Raw genomic sequence first — 17,325 nt, 5'->3', positions numbered from 1 at the left:
TTTGTAAGGATTTTAATCCAAGACAGATTTCCCAACGGGGAAAGTTGGATTAGACTGAAGCAACTTATCATATCATATTGTTACGTATCGTATCATAATGTATCCTATCGTAATATATTCTATCGTAAGTAACATAAGGTAGAGTGGATCTTACACGGTGTCCAAAAAAGTGTCAATGTCCAGCCAAGTATTCAGTCTCTTGGTGGTTTATTGTACAACAAAAGGTTCGCTCAAACAAAAGGTAGCGTCTCTTTCAAATCTCCCGTTAAAAAACCATTCCCCATCCCTGGTGTCCGCCCCTCCTATCTTACCTACCCATATGTATAGACATCACCCGGTGCAAAACTATCAACCTATAAAAAGTGAGTAACTAAATATGCTAATACCCCTATGGCATTAAAGTTAATTACCTTAAATTAAATATCAATAAGCAAATGAATTGATTAAAGTAAAAATAATCAAACATACGAAACAATGTAAATAGCTCCAACAATATATTATATCAGAATGTATCGTATCGTAACGCATCGTAACATAATGTATCATATCAAAACATAAGGTATCATAAGGTATTGTTACGTATTCTATCCTGACATATCTTATTGTATCCCATAATAACGTATTATGTATCGTATCCAAGCTGCAACCTCCGGTCTAAAAATATGAGTCCAATGCGGAAGTGTTAAAAGCTGCAGTTCATCGAGGATCCGCTTGAGGCTGGCTCCGGAAGTACCGGAAGTCACATACACATGAATGGGAAAAAGCCGATCTTTGCAGCATTAATAAACATGTTTACAGCCTGGTACAAAAGATGAGTGTCGTCTGAATAGCTCATTTCTCGACGTCCTCTCACTGTGAGGGGGGTGATTTTTTTTCTAATTCGGCAATTTCAAAGATATTGAGATTACCAGTCTTCCAATGAGAGGCACAGCTGCCTGTGGGAACACTGCAGCTGTTGGCTAGGAGGCTCAAAGCCCGCCTCTTTACGTCACACTGGCTCGACAGAAGCAATATGGCTGCCGCCGCCGATTGGCTTCAAAACAGCGTTCAGAAACAGATGGGTGACGTCACGGATACTGCGTCCATATTTTTTACAGTCTATGATCGTATCATGTCGTATCAGAACTAGCGTTACATATCGTATCATAACGTATTGTAATGTATCATATCGTAATGTAACGTATTGTATCTTAATGTATCACGTCGTATCATAAGGTATCGTATCATAATGTAGCGTAATGTATCGTCTCGTATCATGATGTATCCCAACGTAATGTATCTTATCGTATCGTAATGGAACGTAACGTAGCATAGTGTAGGGCAGTGGTGTCCAAACTTTTTTCAAAGAGGGCCACATTTGATGTTGTCAGAATACTTCAGGGCCAGTGGCTCCTACTGTGACTTAGGTGACTTAGGAATCATACAAGTTATATATGAAATCTCTATTTGATAACAATTATTTTACATTTTTTTCTCAATAAATCAGTAACTAGGAAGTCCTCAGTTCTCCACAAGCCACGTAAACATTAGCAAACTTTATCTTCTTCTGTGGAATGTTTTTCATTCGGGTCGGGCAATGTGGGGAAAAATATTGTCTCGTTATTTTTCTATGACAGGATCATGATCTGGATTTAATCACACTTCTTCGTCATGTTGTTTTTAAGACTTTTCTGACCAGCAGACAACATTTTAAGAACTAAATAATTCTTGTCCTGCATTCTGAACTATTTTTTATGCACCAAATTTTGCCTTTTCTGCACAATTTCATAATTTTGATCTTGTCTTGTGTCTTCTGAACTTTTATTGTTCATCAAGAACATTTTCACATCATGATAAAAACATTAATTTGAAAAAACCTGTCAACTTTAAGAGTTCTTGTGTTTCCTCCTATAATTATATTCCTGCAGAATATCCAGAACTTTGAATTTATAAAAGAAGTCCATATGAAGCTTTTTGAGACATTTCTGGATTGACTTTAGTTTTGTTTGTGCGCTTGAAAGAAACTGCAAATGTACAGATGATTCAGGATGTGATTCATTTCTTTGCTATAATAACACATTTTAAGATGGAAGCTTGGGGCCATAAATAAATGGACGTTGGGCCGCAATTGGCCCCGGGCCGTACTTTGGACACCCCTGGTGTAGGGTATAGTTTTGTATTGTAGCATATTACAGACCAACAAGAAGAGAGGAAGAGACGAGCCAGAGAAGAGTTTGTAATATTTTTTAATTTCTGGACAAATTTCCCCCACAGGGACAAGTAACTTCATCGTATAGCATCGTATATTATCGTTCCGTATCGTATCGTAAATTTCTTAGGGGGCAAATCAAAGAGAGCAGCTGGAGAAGCATCATGTCAAGCTGAATAAAAAACTCTTCATTGTCTTTTCATAAAACTGAACCATCGTAAAACAGAAGCTTGACGTCAGAGCTGCAGCATCTCAGCAGAAAGCGTCCTGTCTGTGCATGAAGTTCATGTCACGGACCTGAGACGAGTTAAAGCCACAGTTATTGTTTCACGTAAATCTATTTGAACGCTTGTTGAGGGAAAGATCTGATATATGGAACACTTCTCCAGTGACTCCATCAAACAGAACAAACTGAGACAGCTGCTGCACCTCTTCGCGTCTGCACGGCGATCGCTCCCTGCACCTCTTGCAGAGTCTGGACACCGTTCATCAGGTCTGCGGTGTGTCATACATGGAGTCTGAGCTAGTCTAAACACAGCAGAGTTTGCAGAAGCTGGAGGGGGAAGTGGAGGACAGTTTGGAGAAGTGACAGAGAGGCAGAGGAGGTCAGCAGACGTGAGTTCATGCTGGAGACCTCGCTCCAGATATTAATGTTCAATGATGTTTCTGCAGGCTGGAGGAGGGCGTTCAGATCGTTATCACTTGTTTGTTTTATGCAGAACGTGCATTTTAATGTGGAATATTCAGAGTGCTGTTTGTTTATTATTTATATTTATTCACGCTTTGTTTGCAGCTCTGAGTCTGAGAGAGATTATCCAACAAAGACAATCTCATATCTGATCGTATTTTATCGGACTGCATCTCACCTCATCGTTTGTGAGGCGCGTTTGTTTATAAAGAGCACAGTTGCATCTTCAGATCTGCGTTTGTGTCGCAGAACAACTTCTTGCTGATTGTTTGTCAAAGTTTCAGACTCTGAGAGAACCTGTGAGTCACGTCTTTATCATCTCATCATCTGCTGCGGGGCGGATTCAATCTGGTCCTGAAACCTGAGCGGGTGAGATGTAATCTGCAGAGATGGTTTGTGCACAGGCGTCCGTTAGAAACGCATCATTTGGCGTTTTCTGTCAGCAGAGAAGAAGAAGAAGAAGTAGTGTGATTTAAGGGACGTGAAAATGTGTCTGTTCTGTGTTCATGTCTCTCCCAGCTCACATTAAGGACGTAAAACCAGCAGCTACAGTCTGGAGAAAGGCATTCTGGGACATTAATAATGAATGTGATGATACTGTACAAAGACCCGGGCATGTTTCTCATCAGTGCTCCTCTTCTATCGGCCGTGCCTACAGTACAGATGTTTTTATGCTCCTCGGGTTATTTTTGGAAAGGGGTGGCAAAATCCCACAACTCATGTTTGCGTAGAGGATCTGGCTCAGGAACGAGTTCTCAGTATCGCAGTCCACTCTTCCCCCTCCTCCCTCCTTTCCTCTCTCCCTCCCTCCCTCCCTCGCTCCTCTCCTCCCTCTCTTGTGTCGGTATTCATGTTAAAGTTTGTTTGTTGCGCTGCTCGGTATCTGGTGCTGGAAGTGAAACTGAGCAGAGGAGAACGCGGCTCCAACCCGACAGCTGAGATCTCTGTTTTCACACGTCGTGGCTCTCTAACAGCCTCTTTGTCCAACAAATGATCCACATTATGAGTCTGACCGTGTGTCCCCGGAGAAATCATGTTTTATAATTAGATCGCAGTCTGAGAGGAACAGTCCGGATGCTTTTACAGTATTTGAGGGTGATTTTGCCTGAGGAGGAGGGACAGTGACTGTGGGGAGTAGACATTCAGCAGAGGGTCGAGGCCTGGAAGTTGAACTCGCTGTGACGAGGACTATAACCTCTGTACATGGGGTGCATGCTTTAACCGCTCAGCCAAACCACAGCTCTGTTCTTCTTTTTACAGACTGAGTTTGGAGCAACACATTTTTCCACCTCTTAATGAAAATCAGTTTAGGAGTCTCAGTTTCACTGTAAACAGTTCCACAGAGGCTTCAGTCTGGCTTACTTCAGGGTTATGAACCCATAAGTCTCAGTTTCATTGTAAAAAAGAAACCCGGATAATGGAGTTTAATCTGACTAACTTCAGGGTTGTGAACCTGGTGAGTCTCAGTTTCACTGTTAACAGTTCCACAGAGGCTTCATTCTGGCTTCCTTCAGCGGTATGAACCTGAAACAGGAACTGATGTTCTTGTGATGTTCTTGTAATTAACGGGTCTTCAGTTTGCTGAAATAACAACATCATGATGCAGATTAGTCAAAAGTCAAGCTTTGTCAGGTCTGTCCTCAAGAGGAGAAGAAAACTACGTCTACAATGTTTGTTTGTTGAATGGAGGTCTATGAAAGAGGATTAGAGACACTGATGTTTTTTTTAGCTCTGACCTTCTTCACGGAATGTTCCATTTGTTCTAGAATTCTGACATCATCAAAGACAGAATTCTGTAATTCTGTCTTTGATGTCAGAATTCTAGAACACCTGCTGTTGCTCTCCATACAGACTGTTTCTCCTGCTGACACCTGATTGGTGGATACTCCTCAGACTACAGACAGAGACCAGAACCCTTCTCAGACTAAAATCCAGACCACCTGAGATCCAGATTCAACATGTTTCTGAATCAGAATCTGTAATTACAGGTTAGTTGTAGCTGAAAGTAAAAAGCTTTGTCAGGTCTGTCCTCAAGAGGAGAAGAAAACTATGTCTACGATGTTTATTCGTTGAATGGAGGTCTATGAAAGAGGATTAGAGACACTGATGATTTTTATTAGCTCTGACCTTCTTCACAGAATGTTCCATTTGTTCTAGAATTCTGACATCAAAGACAGAATTCTGGAATTCTGTCTGTGATGTCAGAATTCTAGAACACCTGCTGTTGCTCTCCATACAGACTGTTTCTCCTGCTGACACCTGATTGGTGGATACTACTCAGACTACAGACAGACTGTAGTTCAGCCTCCCTCCTCTAGCTGGAGCTGTATCTCTGGTTAATGTCTGCTTCCATAACCATGGAGTAGACGCCGCATCGAGCGCTACTACCTATTGGCACTGACGAGCCGTGGGGTCGCCATCTTGGTCCGGTCACCCCCTCCACTCAGTGTAATCTGTTTGGCAGGCGCAATTAACTGTCAGCGCATTTAATCAATCATAACTCGCTGTTTTTTTTTTCTGCAAACGTCCTACATGTAGGTATGATACAGGACACATGGTTCGGTGTATTTAAATATTCATAGTGGGCTTAACAGTAATAGAATATTGTGATATGTGATATATGTGATGTATGAGAGGTATTTTGCCGCACAGTGCTCTGGCATCTTGAAGTCTCTGCTGCTTCAGTTTACAGGTAGGATCATGGGTAGGATGACCGGACCAAGATGGTGGCCGTATTTCTTGCACCCCAGCAGCATATGCGGCGTCTACTCTTTATATGTCTATGGCCATAACGCTCTGCAGCTCTACTACCTGGATGTAAAGGAGCACAGGTGATGATGTCATCTGGTAGCGTGCCGTGGTTTGTCAGTATGTTGATATAGTAAATGGAGATAAAGTTGTTGTCCGAAGGCTGCTGGAGCTAGCTCTGCTAGTGGTAGACACACTCTGTAAACTTATTTGACTGTTGATTCTGCTTTCTGTTGGAAGTTAGTCACATTGGAACATCCGAAGACTGTGCTGACTGATACTAATTGTATTTAATAAACTTTTTTAAGCACACCTTATTTAACCCCCTTTAAATAAAGTCTTATTACCCCTGTAAGCGTGGCACTCCAGCGTTAAAGATAAAGTATTTATGGTCTAAGTCTCGCTCTGCGGCCGAGCTGAGGCTTGAAGTGGGTGACAGGAGACGCTGAGAGATAATGAGAAGTTAATTTACACAGACCTTCGCTCTTATCTCAAACAGACTGTTAGAGAGAGAGAGCAGCATGCTGGCTGTGTCGGAGGAAAGCTACGTTATGTCAACCCCCCCCTCCCCTCCTCCAAACCCTTATTTTACAGCAAGCAACTGGACAGGTCAGCCGCCATTGGCTGCACCTCCTCCACTTGGGCTGCCTTGCCTTTTTTAGCAGTCCCAAATGGAGCTGCAAATTCCATGTTGCTGGCAGGGTGACAGACGGGGAGATGGGAGCCAGCAAATGGGAGATTAGACGAGGAGCAGGCTCCAGCAAACTGCACAATGGGCTCTCCGACCAGCACCGCACCGGCCTGCCAGTTGTCACCTTCAATTTGGGATGATTAATCCCTCATGAATAGGGCATCATTTGTGTCCTTCTCTCTTTAATTACTCCCTCATTTCCTCTTCTTTTTAAACCCGGCTCTTCTGTGCAGTGTGTGTGAACGTAAGGAGGGCAGAGGAGGCTTTTATTTTTTGACCATATATAGAACTGCTAAGACCCGGGACAGTTCAGAAACCAGCTTATTCAAAGGAGGCACAAAATCATGTTTCCATACCTCTCTGTTGAGACTGTGTCGTACGGGGTTCACGTTTATTGAACTCTGTCACCTGATCGCTCTGATATCAGGATTTCTCTCTTAGTTTCACCTTTAGATGATCAGAGGAGTATTATTTTAGATTTCTGTGTTTACTGTAAAATAAATATCTCTGCATGCGACGGAGGAAGCTCTCTGCGGCTGATTTCAGACGACTCAGCCGTCCTCTGTCGACTATAAATCGTGACTCCATTCGTTTTTGTTCTGGTTCCTCATTACACTAAGTGCCCTGTTTCCCTCGCTCAGACCATGCTTAGACTTTACCCAATGTGTGGTGGACTTCAAACAAATTATTCATAGAAAATCTGGCATGAAATGTAAAGAATTTTACACAAACTTTTGCATTTGTGAAAAGAAATCTTTGTCATAGATTCAAGAACAAAAGGTGCATCCTCTGGTGGCTTTTGTTAAATAATGTATTCTTATTTCTGTTGTAGCGCTGCAGCAGACTGACCTTTTAGAAGCATATTTTACCTTTTTATTTAATATGATTCTCATCTTGAGAGAGAGTGAGAGAGAGAGTGAGAGAGAGTGGAGGGTGAGCTGCACCGGATCATGTCAGGATCAGGAAATCAATCCTACGCCGAGTGTGGCGAGGACTGCAGCGTCTGCACACGAGGTCTCTGCTCTACTGATGGAGCTAAATGCACGCCCTTAACTTACCTTTCACTTCTCGGTGGACACGGTGGTGCAGTGGGTTGCACTGAACCTTCACAGCAAGAAGGTTTCTGGTTCGAATCCCTGGGGACTCTGGCTTCCTCCCACAGTCCAAAAACACACTCACCAGGTTAATTAGTCACTCTTAATTGCTCGTAGGTGTGTGTGTGTGTGTGCATGAATGGGTGCCTGTCTCTCCATGTTTACCCTGTAATAGGCTGGCGATCTGTCTTTTTCCAAATATCAGGATGGATGGATTCTCAATATATTTCCCCAAAACTCCACAACTTCCAAAATATTCAGTTTTATCAAACATGAAACAAAGAAAAGACTTTGTCTGGTGGGTTGTGTTTGGCCGAGCTGTTTCAGGGTGCGCCCCATGTACAGAGGCTATAGTCCTCGTCGCAGCAGGCACAAGTTCAACTCCCTGACCTCAACCCTTTGCTGCATGGCTTCCCCATCTCTCTACTCCCCACATTATCTGTCTCTATCCATCTGTCCTCTCCAGTAACCGTGAAAAAATGCCTGAAAAATGAACTTTTTAAAAAACTACTCGACTTCGACTAAGAAATAACTTGTAAGCCTCAACTTAAGAACAACTTGTTTGTCGGTTTAAGTCGTGTTTCCACCAAAAGAACCAGAACTTTGTAATCAAAGAGAGCTTCTTGGACTCAGAGTGACTGTTTGGGTCTTTATTCAAAGAAGAGAGGAAACCAGGAGATGAGAGAGGGGAACATTGTGCTGCAAAGGGCCAAAGGTCGAAGGTCAAACTAACCCACGTCATACAGCATAATGTTCTTTTAGAGGATGCTGATAAGCTGAACAATCCTACGAACCCTCCATCCCTCACACAAAGCACTGCTCTCCACCTGCCTGATGGACAAAAAAGATCCTCACATGACGAGAGCGCGCACTCCAACACAAACGCAAAAACACAAAACCACAAATACAATAAGACCAAGGCCGTAACCACCGAGAGAATCTGTGTCCTCCAAAAAGTGAGAGAATAGTATCAGAGATGAAGGCCTGTTGACGTGTTAGAAGGAACTTTAAGGTGACGCCTGTCTCATTTTTATCAACCTCAAGCTTTTAACATCATTTATCCTTTCCTGTTTTAAGATATCTTCAGAGAGTTATAAATATTTCACTTCAGACGTTTGAACTGCTTATCCCATCCCAAAAGTTCCTTTAATATAAAAAGAAGTAGTTCCTCTGAAGCAGGAACCTTTTTAATGTGTGAAAAGAGAAGTCACCTGTCCCTTTTTTGGACCTTCATCCATCACAAGTGAGAGTTCTGCAAACACAGATTATTGTTTCAGCTCTAACGTGTTCAGACTTCATGCTAGTGCTGGGCGATTCATTGAAATTTAAAGTCAGATTTTTGGTCCTGAGTAAAAGTTTAAGAACAGACAATTTGTTAGTTTGTATCTAGATTTAGCTTTCTGATAAATTTCTTGAATCCATCATTTCTGACGGTGCAAACAGGAAGTAGGTCTTTAATGTAAAATGAGATTTTTGTGAAGTTTTAGTTTGTAATCCTTGTTTTTCTCAGGTTGAGATTATTCCCATAATTTGATTTAAATTTACAACAAAGATATATCAAACTGTTTGATTATTGTTTTGAGTTGTGCTCTCCCCTTTAAGGTTACTAAGGGTTACAGGCAGAGTGATGATGTTTCCCACAGTGCAGTGAATGCATCACGGTTGCTCGGTGTTCAGTTGTCCTACGGTCACGGTGGACATTAAACGTGTCTCTGTGCTCTTCCTTTACCCACATCCTAAAAGTATATTTAATGAAGTGTTAACAGAAGTCGACTCAGTGTCAGACTAACGACTCTGCTTTGAGCTGCTAGGTTTTGAGTCTTCTTCAGTGTCGCTGTCGCTCGTTTCAACTGTGTTTACATTCTGCTCCGAATGTATTTAAGCCCCGCCTACCTCTCACCCTGCGACATGATTGGCTGTTCAATGCCGTATTCTTCGTCTGTCTAATGTTGAGTGGCAACTAGCGTTTAAGGCTCATTAGCGCCCCCTCCATTTTAAGTGGCTGGGGGGTGTAATTACAGGTTTATTTATATTGAGAAAAGATATAACACAAATTATCGCCCAGCAATATTTCATGCACATTAGATGTGAGAGTAGAAGAGTCACTTCTCATGGATCAGGTTTGCATGAAGTCCCAGTAAAACGATCAGGACCCGGACCTGAGGAGGAAGTGACGGCGTCTTTGGCGACACGCTCACAGAGCTGATTCTTGTGTCTGCAGGAATGCATTACTTCACCGCGCTCTATGTTTACGATGCACCGCCTTGACTCTGAACTCAAAGCCGGGTGCTGTTTATAGACCCCCACGGTCGCAGAGGAGACACACAGGGGTGGTCAAACAAAGCAGTGGGTCAGTGGAAGCTCGCATGTAGGTCACAGAGATAACGCGGGTTCAAAACCTGGATCGTATGACAACGCTCGGGTCTGGAACCAAACCTGATGGCGGAGGCGGGAGCTGCGGTTCGATTCTCTGTTAGAGAGCAGAGGTGATGGAGGAATCCATGACACCTTGCTGAGCTTCTTTGAGACACCTAACTTCACCTTTACCTGGGTCCTGTGCTCTCTGAGGACTTTGATATTCTAGTGTAGAGCTTTTAACACTTTTCACTGAAGCTAATGAAGCAAACAAGGAACACACACACTAAATACGCCCCACACACACTCTGACGCAATATTGCACACAACATTAAAACACAGCAATGACCTAAAGTGATCCTTCACATGATATATTAATGTATGTTCAACAACAATCAGCAGAATCAATATATTGATGTTCTTTTAGAGTTTGAGTTCAAGTGTCTCCGTCTGTCGCTCTGGCTCTGCGTCATTACTGCGAGCCGCTCAGAGTCGGGTGGCGTCCGTCACTCCATGTGCTCCTGATGCCTCTCCTGGTGTGGAAAGGGTTAACCCCCCCCCCCCCCCCCCCCCCCCCCAGAGGAGCTCAGGTTTCCCTCCAGCTGTCTGAACCCTCAGCTGTTTGTCCTCCCGTCCCCAATCTTCTGTCCTCGCTCTCCGTCCCCCTAACGCAGGTCTGACTCCTGTGCACACACACACACACACACACACACACACACACACACACACACACACACACACACTCAGTTTTGTCTCTTTACTCCTGCCTTCATGACAGATTGTCTGAGTTTAACTGTCAGTGCTCGTCGTGGTCTTCAGTAGCTCATGAGCGAGTACATGAGGGTTGAGGTTCGTGCAGAAACGCTCCGTCACTGTCAGATGACCAGCTGAGACTAAAAGGGACCGAGTGTTCGAGGCTCTGCAGAGATATGAGTCAGTGAACTCTTTCTAGAGTCAGATTTTAAACGCTTGGATTGAAGTTATTCCCTTTAATATCCCCAGTATTCATATTTATTCCCTCTAAGAACTGATGATTGTGCGACCCGTCTGTCTACAGAGATGCTGATTTCCTCTCCCAGCAGGACTCAGCTCCTGCCCACAGCGCCAAAACCACCACCACATGTTTCACTGAAGGTGACATAACTGTGTTTGATTGAACAGCTCACCTGATCTGAACCCCGTAGAGACTCTGAGAGATATTTGTCAGGAGAAACACCCGACCCTAAAATACAGACGAGCTGAAGCTGCTATCAAAGCAACCTGAGCTTCAGTGAGACCTCAGCAGAGCTCCAGCTGATCACCTCCATGACCGAGAACTGAGAGTATACATGAGAATACAGCTCAGAAGTTCAACATTTCTGTTTTAAATCATTCATTTTGATTGATCTGAGGAAATATTATTTTTTAAATATTTTTTATTATTGTTTTATAATTTGTATGTACTTTAAACCCTTCCCTGAAACACAGAGAAGAAAATTAAATAAATCAATAAATACATTAAAAATAATACTACTAATAATGCTAATAATAGCAATTGTGCTACTAGAAATAACACTATTATCATAATATAGATAACATCACCACCATGAGAAAATCTTCTAATAAATCTGGATTTCTGATTTTCATGAAATTTACACAGACCTTCATAAATAAATACATTTAAAATATTACTACTAATAATGCTAATAATAGCAATTATGTTACTAACAATAAAAATATTATCATAATATAAATGACATCACCACCATGAGAAAATACTCAAATAAATCTGAGATACTGGATATCAGATTTTCAGGAAATTCATCAAAAATCTAACAAAAAAGGCTTCAAATATTCCACTTAACATGTCACAAATTGCAAAAAACAATACACTTTTAAACAGTATTTAAATTTTTGACATAAACTTGTATATACAATGTTAATTTGTCAGCACATTGTTTGATTTCTTTTAGATTGGACTGGTTTAATTTTTGATAAATGGCTTTTTAATCCATTATTTAGCCGTGCAGAGCAAAATTAGACAGCACAAACTCAGTTTGTTGAAACATAAGCATATTTAAAGCCCAACTAGGGAGAAAGACTGCAAATTAGCAACAGCTTTAAGTCCTATATATACTTTAATTCGATGTAACTTTGCCTAAATGTAAAATAAACTGAAATAAAATAAATGTATAAATAATTATAAAATAAAAAAGTGTGTTTCAGAGCACATTTTATTTGTGAAAACTACATTTGACTTAGTCTTAAATTAAAATATGCTGATTTAATTCCCTGATATAAGATATGTAAATGTTCAGACCCTTGGTACTTTTTAAAATCTGTCCCTTTTAATTTAAAAACAAACAGGAACATTTATTCCTGTTGGTGTTGTTTACATGAAGTGGACTTTAAAGCAGCAGCTCTCTCTTAAACCTGAGTGTAAACGTGTGTGTGTGTGTGTGTGACGCGCTGCAGACAGCTGTGTGACGCTCCGTCTGTCTCTGTGATGAACAACAGGTCTGAGAGGTGTCTGTGAACAGCTGACGGCTCTGTCGTGTGAATTTCTTCAGTTTTGTTTTGTGGCTGAAAGAGCAGAACAACTGTGAGTCCTGTGTTTGCATACGTGTGTGTGTGAGTGTGTGTGTGTAGCGTCCCTCCCCCTCTGACTCCCCGGCTGCTGTTTAACTAAAGAGGTGAAGGACCTTGGACTGTCACAAACTCTCAGCAGAGCAGCAGAGCAGCAGAGCAGCTAGCGGCCCGCTCAGCTCTGTGTCTGTAAGTCTCTGAGCGCTCCTCGTGGATCAGAGCGGCTTGTGTAAGACACCACCTGCTCCGCCATCTGCACCACGCCACCAAGTTTACTCTGACACCTTTAGCTGTTCCTTAATCTTTCAGCCCATCAAACAATAACAAAAAACCCAGTGTTGAGTCACTGCAGTGAGTCAAAGCAGCCTGTAGTGCTCTGAGCAGAGTGAAGTTTACATGTTTGTGTGGTTTGAAGGTCTTATCAGAGCTGGATCGTCCACCTCTCACCCATGTAATCAGTCACGTATAAAAACCAACAAGCTGCTCACAGAGGACGACTGCATGCCTCTGAACCGCGACCTGAACAACAGAGGAACAAAACTTCACCTCTAAAACACTTCTCACACAGACGCAGGAGTTTAAGTGTTTTACAATCCAGAGAACAAACAGAGTAACATTTAAGAGTTAAAACTACAAAAACTTTCCTAAACAAGCAGGAATAAACACGTGTTAACTGAGGTTTAGAGATGGACACAGAGTTTACACCTGTTACAGCCTCCATGTGGGAAGTTTAAGAGTTTTAAAAAGTTCACTTAAAACTAAAAGACCTGAAATATTATGAAATGACAAGGAGACCCGTTCTATCCTGCTTTGATCTGTTCTGTTCTATTCTGCTTTGATCTGTTCTGTTCTATTCTGCTTTGATCTGTTCTGTTCTATTCTGCTTTGATCTGTTCTGTTCTATTCTGCTTTGATCTGTTCTGTTCTATTCTGCTTTGATCTGTTCTGTTCTATTCTGCTTTGATCTGCTCCATTCCGTTCCATTCTGCTTTGATCTGTTCCGTTCTATTCTGCTTTGATCTGTTCTGTTCTATTCTGCTTTGATCTGTTCCGTTCTATTCTGCTTTGATCTGTTCCGTTCTATTCTGCTTTGATCTGCTCCATTCCGTTCCATTCTGCTTTGATCTGTTCCATTCTGTTCTATTCTGCTTTGATCTGTTCTGTTCCGTTCTATTCTCCTTTGATCTGTTCCATTCTATTCTGCTTTGATCTGTTCCGTTCCGTTCTATTCTGCTTTGATCTGTTCTGTTCTATTCTGCTTTGATCTGTTCTGTTCTATTCTGCTTTGATCTGCTCCATTCCGTTCCATTCTGCTTTGATCTGTTCCGTTCCGTTCTATTCTCCTTTGATCCGTTCCGTTCTATTCTGCTTTGATCCGTTCCGCTCCGTTCTAATCTGCTTTGATCTGTTCCGTTCTATTCTCCTCTCTGCAGATTGATTTGATATGTTGTGTTTGATCAGGTTGTCCCTGGTGTTAGTTTCTATTGTTATGGGAATCAAGTATTGAACACAGCCGGGTAACATTTTAACATGGGGCTCTATGGTGACTGACTCACTGCAGGAGACACACTCTAGTGGACACTGGAGGAACTGCAGGTTTTGGTGCCAAAGCATTCGATATTTAATTCTTCAGCCTCCCTTCACTAGCTGGAGCTGTAGCTCTGGTTAATGTCTGCGGCCATAACGCTCTGCAGCTCTACTACCTGGATGTAAAGGAGCACATGTGATGATGTCATCTGGTAGTGGGCGTGGTTTGTCAGTATGTTGATCTAGTAAATGGAGATAAAGTTGTATGTAGGCTGTGTCTGGTTAAACTGACATATAATCACTCCACCAGAGACATGAGGAACTCGTCTGCTAGTATTTGTTGTGAGGTTCAGATGAATCGAGGCAGTTTGTGCAGACTGAGGCTTCATATTTGATCCACATTAGTCAGAGCCTGTTCTTTAGATCCTGAAGGTCAGACTGACCTGTACCCGTGTTAGACCTGCAGCCTCTAACCACACCTGATGGATCTGACCTCCTGAGTACAGCCTGTTGATTCTCTCCTCCGTGTGATCACTTCTTCTTCTTTCCCTGAAGCAGCGCTCTGTGTTCTTGAACATGTTGAATCGGAGCTCTAAGAAGAAGAACAAGAAACTCTGCGTATGAAACACTCTGCGGCTCTCCTCGTGTGTAGGCTTCTTCTGTTATTACAGATCATTAGTATCATGTGATGAGTGCTGCTGGTGAAGTGGGCAGAAACAGGCATGGTGGGTTTGGATGTTCTTTATAACGCCCACCCAGCTCTCATCCTGCAGCCCACTCAGCAACACATCCTGGTCCCTGCTGAATGGATGCTCCTGTGTGTGTGTGTGTGTGTGTGTGTGTGTGTGTGTGTTAATGTGAGCATCTCATCGTAGTGATCTCTACATTTCACTGAGACGTGGTGTCAGCTGTGTGACCAGATAAACTCAGAGCAGGCATGAGGATTCAGTCTCTGTTTCAAACGTTGTGTTGAGCAGAGGTCGGGTTTTGATCTGAGGTGGAGATGATTCTGCAGGTTTTAATGTGAGCTTGTTGTAGTTTCTGGTTTTATGCTTTCCAGAGCTGCAGCAGAGGACTCATCTCAGAACAGAGTAGACCATTAAATATCAGACGCTGTTGCTTCTGTTTTTAAAACGGCAGAATTCAAAGCTCAAACTTTTTAATCCCCAAATGAAAAAAAGCAGAAACCCTTTAATTTGAGACGCTTGAACATTAAATGTTTTGACATTTTTCTTTGAAACGAACTGAAACGTGAATTAGAAAAATGTTTGTTGATTATTTTATTTGAGACTAAGGATGTAAGGATCATAGACAGTGTATATATAATGGACAGGGTCCCCAATCCAGTTATTTTGGCACCATGCGAAGTGATAACAGCATCCAACAGTTTCATTCATCAGACAAACAAACAATTCAGCCGCGGTGTCTCCATGCCGCCTGCCGTCACAGCGCCACAGCGGTCAAAAAACATACGCCCTTCCGGGTCAAGACACACAACTGATACCTTGGCAGTGACGTACCTTTATACCTGTGCCCTTAATCAACAAGACAACCCAGACACCCAATGGCACAATAAACAACGTGGTTCACAGCTTGACCCAAGAACATGAATATGGCTCTTACACTGGAGGTAAAACCTTGTTTTTTAAACTCTAATAACTAACGAAAAATACACTTTTCAGAAAAAAGAGGCTTTGAACACAAAACAGTCAAATAATAACTACATATCACCACAGCATACGGATGTGAGAAACATTCGTACCACGTGTATTTATTTTTTAAAGTTTTTGACCTATACTGCAGCCAGCCACTAGGGGGAGCAGTTTTTGTGGCGGCCTCACTTTGAGCCGAGCGAGATGACGTCTATTTTATATACAGTCTATGGTAAGGATACACTCAACCCACAATTCAATTCGAATCCCGATTCAAGAAAACTGGATTGAACTCAAAATTTAAATAACTTCAATTCTCAGATATGGACAGTTGCAATATATATTTGTTCTCTTATATTTCTTTGTAAACAAAGTAATCCTTTTTCATTTTTAAGGTGTAACTCAAATAAAACCACTGCACACTTTTTTTTTGCACCTTGCAAAAAAACTAAAAATCACTGTACAAAAATACCTTGTTGGAACATTTCAGAACAATTCTAAAGAAATGGAAAGTGAAGGATCCCCAAATGAAAGTATGAAATATTAAAACAAATAAAGTAAATCTCTTTAAATAAACTAAAGTGCAGTTTATGCTCCTGACATGTTTTTCTTAAGAGTATCAGTGAAAGCAAAAATGCTGTCGTACCTCAGACTGTAAACACAAAGGTGCATCCTGACCTGCTCGGTCTTCACCTGCTGCCGCCATGTCTGTTACACTCCACTCAGCGGAGTGACGAGAGAGCAAGAGACTTCATGATGTTGAACAAGCGGAGTGAAATGCAGAGAGCGCCTTCTACTGTTTGAAAATAATATCCAGATACAAATGTTGTTGAATCGATTTCAATCCACCCTTATTTGTATGGATCTTTTACCGCCTTGTGATTTATCCTTACATCCCTATTTGAGACAGTTCAGCAAATATTTTAAGTAGCTGAATTTTGTATTCTCCTTTTGTGGGCATGTTGCGCTCTGGAGCAGTTTGATGTGTTTCTTGTTGAATTGACATCTTTCATTCAAGTTTTCCTCTGAAGCTGAAATGAAACAAACTTCTTTTTTCGTGCTGCAGAGTCGAACCTGCTGAGTTAAACGCTCCCTGCAGAGCTGAGCAGACATGTGGATGTAATTATTGGGCTCCCAGCCGGTTTTCTACCTCTGTAATGTTGTTTTCCCGAGTCCATTAGACCCAGCTCTGGTTTCTGTCACACATCCATTGATCCCTGAAAATACTACAAATGTGAAAACCTCCTCCTCCTCCTCCTCCTCCTGCTGCTGATGGTCCTCGCTCTGCTGCCGCTGTGATGCTGTTGTTTCAGGTGTTGGTAGATGAAGCTGTTGGGATGTTGTTTTTGCACTCACTGGATTAAATGGGTTCAAGCAGAGCGGAGAGGGATTACATCATCTGGGTTTTTTTTGTTTTTTTGACTTGAAACATACAGAAGTTACAAAATGTGAAATTGTAGGAACGATCATTTGAAAGCTCGACCCATTTTCAGGACATAAACTCTGAATATTTGACCTTCTTCTGCTCCTTCACAATCATTATTCTCTTTTAACTGTGTCTCCGAGCCTCTTAAAGGGCCGGTGTTTCTAATTTGGAAGCTTCATGTGGAGTTATTAGCAAAAACACAACATGCTCTCCATAAATCTGGTTTTACAGTCGTATAATCAGCCCAATCAGAGCTCAGATGCTTCATCAGCAACAATTTTAACCTTTCTTTAACATGAATGCGCAAGTCCCTGTCGACTCTGTTCCTCCTTCCTGAACTCACTCCCATGGTCTCATATCTCACCCTCTACCTTCAGGTCTAAGGAAGTCT

At 42.0% G+C, this 17,325-nt stretch overlaps 1 protein-coding gene across 6 annotated transcripts in view; it reads left to right on the top strand.

Annotated features, from left to right (window-relative positions):
* Nucleotides 1-17,325, top strand: part of srfb (serum response factor b) — a 49,392-nt gene that overhangs the window by 20,420 nt on the left and 11,647 nt on the right. The window lies entirely within an intron of this gene.

Source organism: Notolabrus celidotus, chromosome 4, assembly GCF_009762535.1.
Source record: "Notolabrus celidotus isolate fNotCel1 chromosome 4, fNotCel1.pri, whole genome shotgun sequence".
Classification (NCBI taxonomy): domain Eukaryota; kingdom Metazoa; phylum Chordata; class Actinopteri; order Labriformes; family Labridae; genus Notolabrus; species Notolabrus celidotus.
Note: the sequence above shows the minus strand (reverse complement) of the source record. Positions and strands in the feature narration are given on the sequence as shown.